The 7,898-nt window shown below is 37.9% G+C and overlaps 1 long non-coding RNA gene across 1 annotated transcript; it reads left to right on the top strand.

The window, feature by feature from the left end:
- The first annotated feature begins 342 nt into the window (after nt 1-342).
- LOC107311465 lies at nt 343-4,036 on the top strand. Its single transcript, XR_001554082.2, has 2 exons — nt 343-403; nt 3,910-4,036. It is a non-coding gene; the product is annotated as an uncharacterized LOC107311465 (long non-coding RNA).
- Nucleotides 4,037-7,898: the final 3,862 nt, after the last annotated feature.

The raw sequence follows: 7,898 nt of genomic DNA, 5'->3' as shown, positions 1-7,898 counted from the left end.
CATCAGTGGGAGGCACCACTTTTCCGTCCTGTGGCCCACAGGTTGCCTGTGGGTTTTAAAAACATGCACATACTGATCCTCCATCCTTAATTCTCCCAAAGGAAGACTATTTGTGGGAGGACAGAGTCAGAATCTTACCTGTGAGGCAGGCAGGTGTGGATTTATGAGATGTAGAGAGCCACTCATCATCACCAATCTGCAGCTCTTTCTAGACTGCAGGTTTTGGAGGGAAGGGGGAGCTAGGAGACTGAAAAACCTTTCCACAGATATTGCTGTAGTTTCCAATACTTGTTTCCAGTACAGGTTGCTGGCTCCTGGTGGGAATCATTTATGACCAGTTAAGTTCCAGAATGTCCAGTTGCCCCTCTAAATGGAGCAGCTTGGCCTTTCCTGGGGGACCAAGGTAGGCACAGGACCGTGGAGAGGCTTTTATTCCAATGGGAGCTGTCCTGGAGCCAGAAGAAATGAAGGGGAAAGGGAAAAGTTCTCATCCCGGGCAACTTGGTTTTTTCACATGGCCAAGAGCCTTTTTTTTTTTTTTTTTTTTTTTTTTTTTTTTTTTTTTCTTTGTGTGTGTGTGTGTGTGTGTCTGTGGATAAGCCCAGTGTGCTGATGAACCATTGAACCATGTCAGATTATTCAAGAGTTTGCTTTCAAGGAATAGTAAAAATTTAGGGCAGTGGGGTTAGTGAGTTAACAGTTGCATACATCAGAGTGTGGCACATCTCTGTAGGTACATGACGTAGGAAATCAGAGAAAGGTGATGAAAAAATTCCTGTTAGAAAGCCCTGGTACACAAAGAAATTTCCCACTAGCTCCCATCACCAGTGATATGGTCCTAAATGCTGCTCCACACCACTGTGATCAGGATGGAAGAGCAAAAGAAGGTGGGGGAAACTGGGTCAGGTGCAGATGTGGCCCTACCTAGGAATTTTGTTGTAGAGCCATTGGAGAATTTCTTCCCTAGGAATCTTGATGAGGTCATGCAAAATGCTCTGCTCAGGATGCAGTTGAGTCATATACTGATCAGCAGAGGATTTAATTTCACTCTGATTAAAAAAGAGCAGATGAAGAGGTATGCCAAATAATCCCGCCAGGCATGTATTAGTTCCTAGGCTAACCTTTTCATTCTGTATGGTGTATGACAAATGCACTAAATTTAACTTCACATTTCTTTCTGAAGGGACCTTTTCCATAAATTTTCCAGGTTCTTGTTTTTGAGATGGTTACTGTGCAGAAAGGAAACATCCTTTCTGCTTGCTTATTAGAATATATTTGTTTATCTGTACCAAACAACAAACCTTATTTATTTTCCTACGTTCATATAAGAAATCCTGTAAATATGCTCTTAGTAATCACCATCATGATTTTCAGGACTGTAATTCATAAATGAAACTCATTAAAAATATTTTTGACAGTTTTAAATAACTCTACACATTTAGTATATTGAGTCATATGCAAATTTGATTAAGGGAGATATCAGCTTCTTCTGGCTGGCAATATCACTCATAAATGAGAAGACTAATGTTTGTGAATAGCTTATAAAAAAATCATCTCGTGTCATAAGTTCTCTTTCTGCCTGCAATAAATTAAACTCCAAAATAGGATGGCACAAGTTATGTTTCCTCATTTTCCATTCTTTAGTATATCCACTACCACAAGAAAATTGTTGAAATACTTCTGAACTAAGATACATCTGATAGCTTCCAAGGGCTATAAAGCTGTGTATTAGCTTAGGGAACACACTGTTAGACACAGAGCTATTGTTTAAAAGTGAAACAACCCACAATATGCAAAAAGTTGTGGACAGCTACAACTTATGTAAACTAGTAGCCAAACAATGGGTTGTTCTCATACAACATTAACATTGGCATAAATTCATGGACTTTAAGGGTTTCTGTCAAGCAAAGATTTTCATAGTTTCATAGTTTCATAGTTTCGTGCGGGTTGGAAGGGACCTTAGAGATCATCGAGTCCAGCCCCCGGAATTCGAGCCTCTGTGTAGCAGAGCGGCACTTCCACCACTTGCGCCACAGGGGGGATTCGAACTCCGGGCCCCAGTGTTGCAAGGCGGCGTCTTAGAACATTTTGCTGGAAATAAATGCATAGATACAAGAGTTCATATATATTTTTATAGAATCAGAGCAATGGTATAGTACATATTTACTGGTTAAAGAGAAGTATACACTAATGTGAAGAAAAAAAATATTGCTCAATAGTCTTTCAAAAGAATTTCATCATAGCCCCTTTGACATTCAATATCATGGTGATCTGTGCCAAATTTAGTACTCCCATGTCTTCTTTATTAAGCGTAGGCAGTTTTCCTGCATATCTTAATAAAACAATGGGAACAGGACTTCCACATTAGTTCATGAGAGCAACTCCAGAAATTTCTGAAACTCATTCCCAATTTATTCCATTTGCAGCTATTTCTTTAGTTTTCCTCTTCTTTAGTCAGAAGAAAAGTAAAAATAAGGAACACTTCCAAGTAATAAATACACACCTAATTTATTACACCAGTAAAAGCAGTGTTCAGAGACTCCATGAAAGAAATCTCACACAAGTAGATGAGTTGTATCATATAATGGCTTTTTGTTATTGTTGTGTTTTGCTTTTTGTTTTCTGTTTTTTTTTGTTTGTTTGTTTTGGCCCGGCTTCTCTCTTCAATAACAGCCTTTTTTCTTCATTGACTTTTTACTGAACTCCTTTGTAGATTTGTCACATCAGATTAGCTTGTCCATGTTCACAATACCCTGTCTTCTGAAGAGTTATGCCTGTAAGGAAAATAAAATTCATCCCTCTGCTTCAAGCAGACAGAAAACCCACCTCTGTCCAAGTTTCTCTGAGTCCCTTTTGTATATAAAGCAGTGTGTTTAAGTAACGGATGTTATCATGATATTTCTCTCCCACTGCCTTCCATGTGAGATGAACGTGAAGGAGGTTCTTCAGAGAAGGTTTTTTTTTTGTTTGTTTGGTTTGGTTTTTGTTTTTGTTTTTTTTTTTCAGTTAGACAAGGAGAACATACACACTAGCATTCTAAAACATTCTTGAGCCACCCCTATTGTGCATCCAGCTGTCAGGAGCAAACTAAATGCATCCAGGGCCTTGAGGGTGACTTGCAGCCTGACAGATTGAGGTCGTCTAGCACAATTCGCCAAGTACTTGCACGTTCAGTAAATCTCTTCATTAGGGTACTCCTCCCTGTTTAGATCTCCCAAGCTAGAAAAGCACATTTGCAAAGACAAGTTGCTGCTGGTTGGAGCCCCTGTGCCAGAGAGTGGGTGGAGTGGCTGCCACGGTTGTGTAAGTCTCTGGGCCACACAGAAAAAACAGGGACCAAAGTCACCCACTGTAGAGCAGGGGTGAGCCTGGGGAGCAAACAACATGGCCATCCAGAGGCTGCAGCTGACATCAAGCTCTCCTTTTAGTGCTGTGGGACACTTCAATCATTATCTTCTCCTTCACCCACCCGCACCCCATCTCTTTTTTGATTTAACACAAAGGATGAAACTTTGGCTCAATGTAAATAGGATTTTTACCATTGATTTCAATGTGGCAAGAATTTCATCCAAACCCTTCATGCCTCACTGAAGACAATAACACAAAGAGCACTATTTTGGAATGGAGAAAGGCACTGTATTTGTGATCTGCTTTGTTTATTGTGTTTGGGGGCTTCGAGATGTAGTCACCCACCCACTTCTTTATTAAATGTTAATTTGGCTTTTGAAAGTTTTATGAGCTACAGTAAAACAATAATTAAAAGTTTGTACGCAATTTCCAAAGCTGGTTTTCATTCCTCAGGGAGTATTAATTCTGGTTTGTTTTTCATCTTCATTGTGCAACTAAACACAGTTTGTTTTTTAAAGGAGGATCAAACTGATGCTGAAATATGCGTACATGTGTTGGCAGGCACTTCTCCAGAAGGACTGCAGCCCGTGAACCTGGACTTCAAACAACAAATGTGCCGAGCTCACATGAACTTGAAGTTGCCCTTTTCTTTGTGACATCCATAAACATTTATGAAGCTTTGTTTTTATCCCAGTAAATCTATGTTGTTACTTTGGGTCTTTTAATAGTGTCTATTTATATCGTGAAATCATGACAACTGCGTTGTCTTCCTGTAAAGCCACAGGTCAAGGGTCTGCTAAGCAAATACTAACACATGTGAGTAACTTCCCTCATATGAATAATCAGACTGATCTTAACAGAATGGTTTTTTTAGGATTTGGTTCCCAATATTTTGACATAGTTCCTGAAATGTTTTGTAGATAGGAGCTGTTGACTTTCATATTGTAAAAAAATAATTTGAACACCAACAAGCCCCTTCCAAAAGAAGGAAACATATTTGGGTTATCAGGTTTTAACAACTACAGTTTCACTTGTTAGCTTTCATTTCCTAGGTACAAGAAGTGTTGAAAGAACATTTAACTCAGAAGAGATCAACTAGAATTACTATCAAAGATTTGTGTAAGTTAGCATGTATAATGTTTCCCCTGGTTGTATGCAAAAACATTTGGAGATCTCTGGGTTGTTTGGGTTTTTTTTTTTTGGTTTTTTTTTTTTTTTGTTTTTTGTTTTTTTGCCTCTGTTTTCTAGGAAAAAAAATGATGGAATTAATTACTACAACTAGGATGTATTATATTTTATAATTTATATCATGTAGCATTGACCTGATGAAATAGAAAAATGTACACAAGGGAACATCCCCTTAATGATAAGAACTACAAAAAATCATGCTTCCTATGATAAATTTTACTCTCTTTTTAAGGCAATATCTGGATATATTTCCTCTGTAGTGCATGTGTTTTGAAAGTAAACTACAGTGAGACACAGAATTCTGATCATATGAAGTGTACATAAACTTGAAAGTGTGTGGAATAGGCATCTTTCCTTAAAAAGAGAATTTTCCTGTCATCCACTGAGATATAAAATTGATTATTGGAAAGGTTTTTTGTGAATACAGTAATCCATTTTTTTCCTGTAATTTGAGCAGATTCTTGATGTGTTAGAATGCAATTCTAGCAAAATCTTCTCTCGCAAAAGCACGTCAGGAACAAATTGGCTCTTTGCTCTTTATTAAAATATATGCAAGGGTTTACCATGTTGCCTTTTGTACCTTATTCTCAAAATAAATATTTTATACTTGTGCTTAACTGCTGCTAGTAAATTGCAGAAAAATTTTTTATAAGTTCATTCTTCCTATAAAGGTGGAAAAGTTTTGTAACAGCTTGAGTACAAATGAAATCTATGAATGTTTGTATCTTTTTCATTTGCAATCTTATATTAACTATTTCCTTTGTTTTACCTTGCTAACATATCCTGCTTGAAACATTTCTTTAAGCAGCGATGCCACAAAACTTTCAAAGAACCTGCAGTCAAGGCAGCATACCATTCTCAGGAATGGCAAAAGGATTCTCAGGAATGCAAAAGGAGCATACCTTCCATTAAAGTTGAGTCCTCTGCATGGTCTGTCCAGTGATACACAATGTCATTTAAGACATTTCATCATTCTCTGCTTGAGCTCTCTTCTCTAATCTGATGAGGTACCCTGGGAAGAAACAATGATAGGCAAGGCATTAAAATGTAATCAAGATATGCAAATTCATGTCTAAATGTGATTTGCTTGGAAAGAGAAATTAATCTAGGCATGGTCAAATAAACAGTGTGTAATATGGATAATTAATCACCAAATTAGCAGCTGAGTCCCATGAGAAGATTATGTAAATGAAAAAGGCCCCCATCTACGGTCCCAATTAGACTACTTAATACCAAACTCTAAACAAAACACAGCCCCTGGGAGCACCATAAAACAAGGAAGTGAGTCAGTCAGAGTGGGTCATTCTCCAAGTTTCACAAGCACATTTCATAACTACTTTATTTTTCCTGATTTACAGAAAGTAATTTACCAGTCAGACGTATCAGGCTCACTGAACAACTTGTAACCTTGAAATACCACTGAAGTTGCTTCGCACAAGCCTAAACTTCCATGCGTACAACCTAAACCAGTGGTTAAAGGAGACAGGAACTCAAGTGCAAGTCTTTAATCTCAGGGCCCAGAGTAACAGAGATCAATACTTCAGGTATTTGTAAAGGTGAGAGCTCCAAACATATGATAGATACCATGCATTTGGAAATTTTATCCAGCAGTTTCAATTACTGCTTTACACTTACATTTCCATAACAGATCAGTTCTACCTTGTTTCTGAAAACAGTATTTCTCCCATATTTCCAAGTACAAATATTCCTGAAGTACTTTCCACTGGTTAATTCAAATCAGGGATACCTTATGTGAATTAGGCCAGGGTATGATACTACTTGACTCATGACAGCAGATACTTTTCCCTGAGGCAGTGCAATACACTAAAACCATGGCCCTATCTGGAATACATAAAATATTATCAAGCTAAGGAACTTGACCCAAAGGTGAGGAGATCTATTCAACATTTGATGTACAGCTTCCTTGGGACATTTCAGTAGATATGATAAGATTCAGCTTATCACTGACTTGACGCAGATGGAAACATGTTGACTTTTCTGAACACAATTTTAGATGTTTTTTGATGAAAACATAACAATCTGACTCTTGTATACATTTTCAGTCAAAGCAATTGTTCAAACATCAAAATTGGCAAGGGATTTGAATTTCCATCTTCTGATGAACTTTACATCATTAGTTCCAGGGGAAGGATCTTCATACAATGTAGGAGAGAAACTGCATGGTGCATTTCCAGCCAAGAAAAGCAGAACTTATGACTTGTGATCGCTGGTTATCTGTTACTATGAGCTTTTGAAGGTGGAAGATACCCCTGAAAATACAACACTGTGGCAAACTGACTTAAGGTAGAACTGATCTAAACAGTCTCTGGGAAAGAACACAAAATCCATTTGTGGAAAAGAGGAGTTTAATATTTTTCTGAAATGCTTACATTGGTCTTCTGATGCTCTGGATTCCAAATGACTTTCTACTTACTTTACATCTGTTCAGAATAAACTGCACTCATTATATTATTTATTTTTTTACTCCTTGTGAAGCAATTTGTAGTATCTTTAGGTAAGTTTTTCAAATAACTTCATTGTACAGCTAAGTAACACTTGTTATATAGCTCCCAAGCAAGGCTTCCAGAGCTTCACAGTAACAAGCTTAGTAAAGAATATTCTGCTCTTCTTGCAGACAGTTAACCGACACACTGAGTGCAATCGTTTCATGTAGTGTTATCAGTGCAGTGAGGTATATTCCTTTAGCAGACTACAACATGTTTTCTTGCTAATGCAAATTTTGTCTTTGTATATGAGCAAAGGTGAATCATGAATATATCCAGAGTATAAGCTTCAGCTATACTTTAAGAACAGAACTACAGAAATCGCTCTGTTTAATTTCATATTCACTGATGTTTAGGCCCAAGCTAGATACCATTTGTTAGTCTTGTTATCACCTAGCCTGCACAAAAGCTACTAGCATTGCCTTGTGTGTTTTGCAAGTGCAGCAACAAAACACACTCAAGGTTTCCACACACTGTGTCAGTCTTCTGGAAAATAATGCAGCTCCTGTATGCAATGGAGAAATTGAAGAAAAGTGTGGGGTTGTGGCTGTCACTCTCCTTGGCCATAAATCTAGGGTGTGTCTTAAAGTGCCAACCAAGGTGGAAGAACAGACAACAGAGTAAACAGTCAGCTTCACACCTGGAAGTTCATCAGAAGTGGGATGCACTGCCCCTGAGGGCTAAAGTACTGATGGTCGTGGGCTGGTGTACTATTAACAAAGTTATTTCTTAAGAGGCCGTGAGATACTTTGAATCAGACAAGAAGAATAGGACAAGGTTTAGGAACCCTGCATGTGAACAGCTCTGCTGAAACTGAAAGTTATTTGCTTGGTAAAGTTTATACCCTTTGTAGGTAAG

The sequence above is a fragment of the Coturnix japonica genome, chromosome 1 (assembly GCF_001577835.2).
Source record: "Coturnix japonica isolate 7356 chromosome 1, Coturnix japonica 2.1, whole genome shotgun sequence".
NCBI classification, from domain to species: domain Eukaryota; kingdom Metazoa; phylum Chordata; class Aves; order Galliformes; family Phasianidae; genus Coturnix; species Coturnix japonica.
Note: the sequence above shows the minus strand (reverse complement) of the source record. Positions and strands in the feature narration are given on the sequence as shown.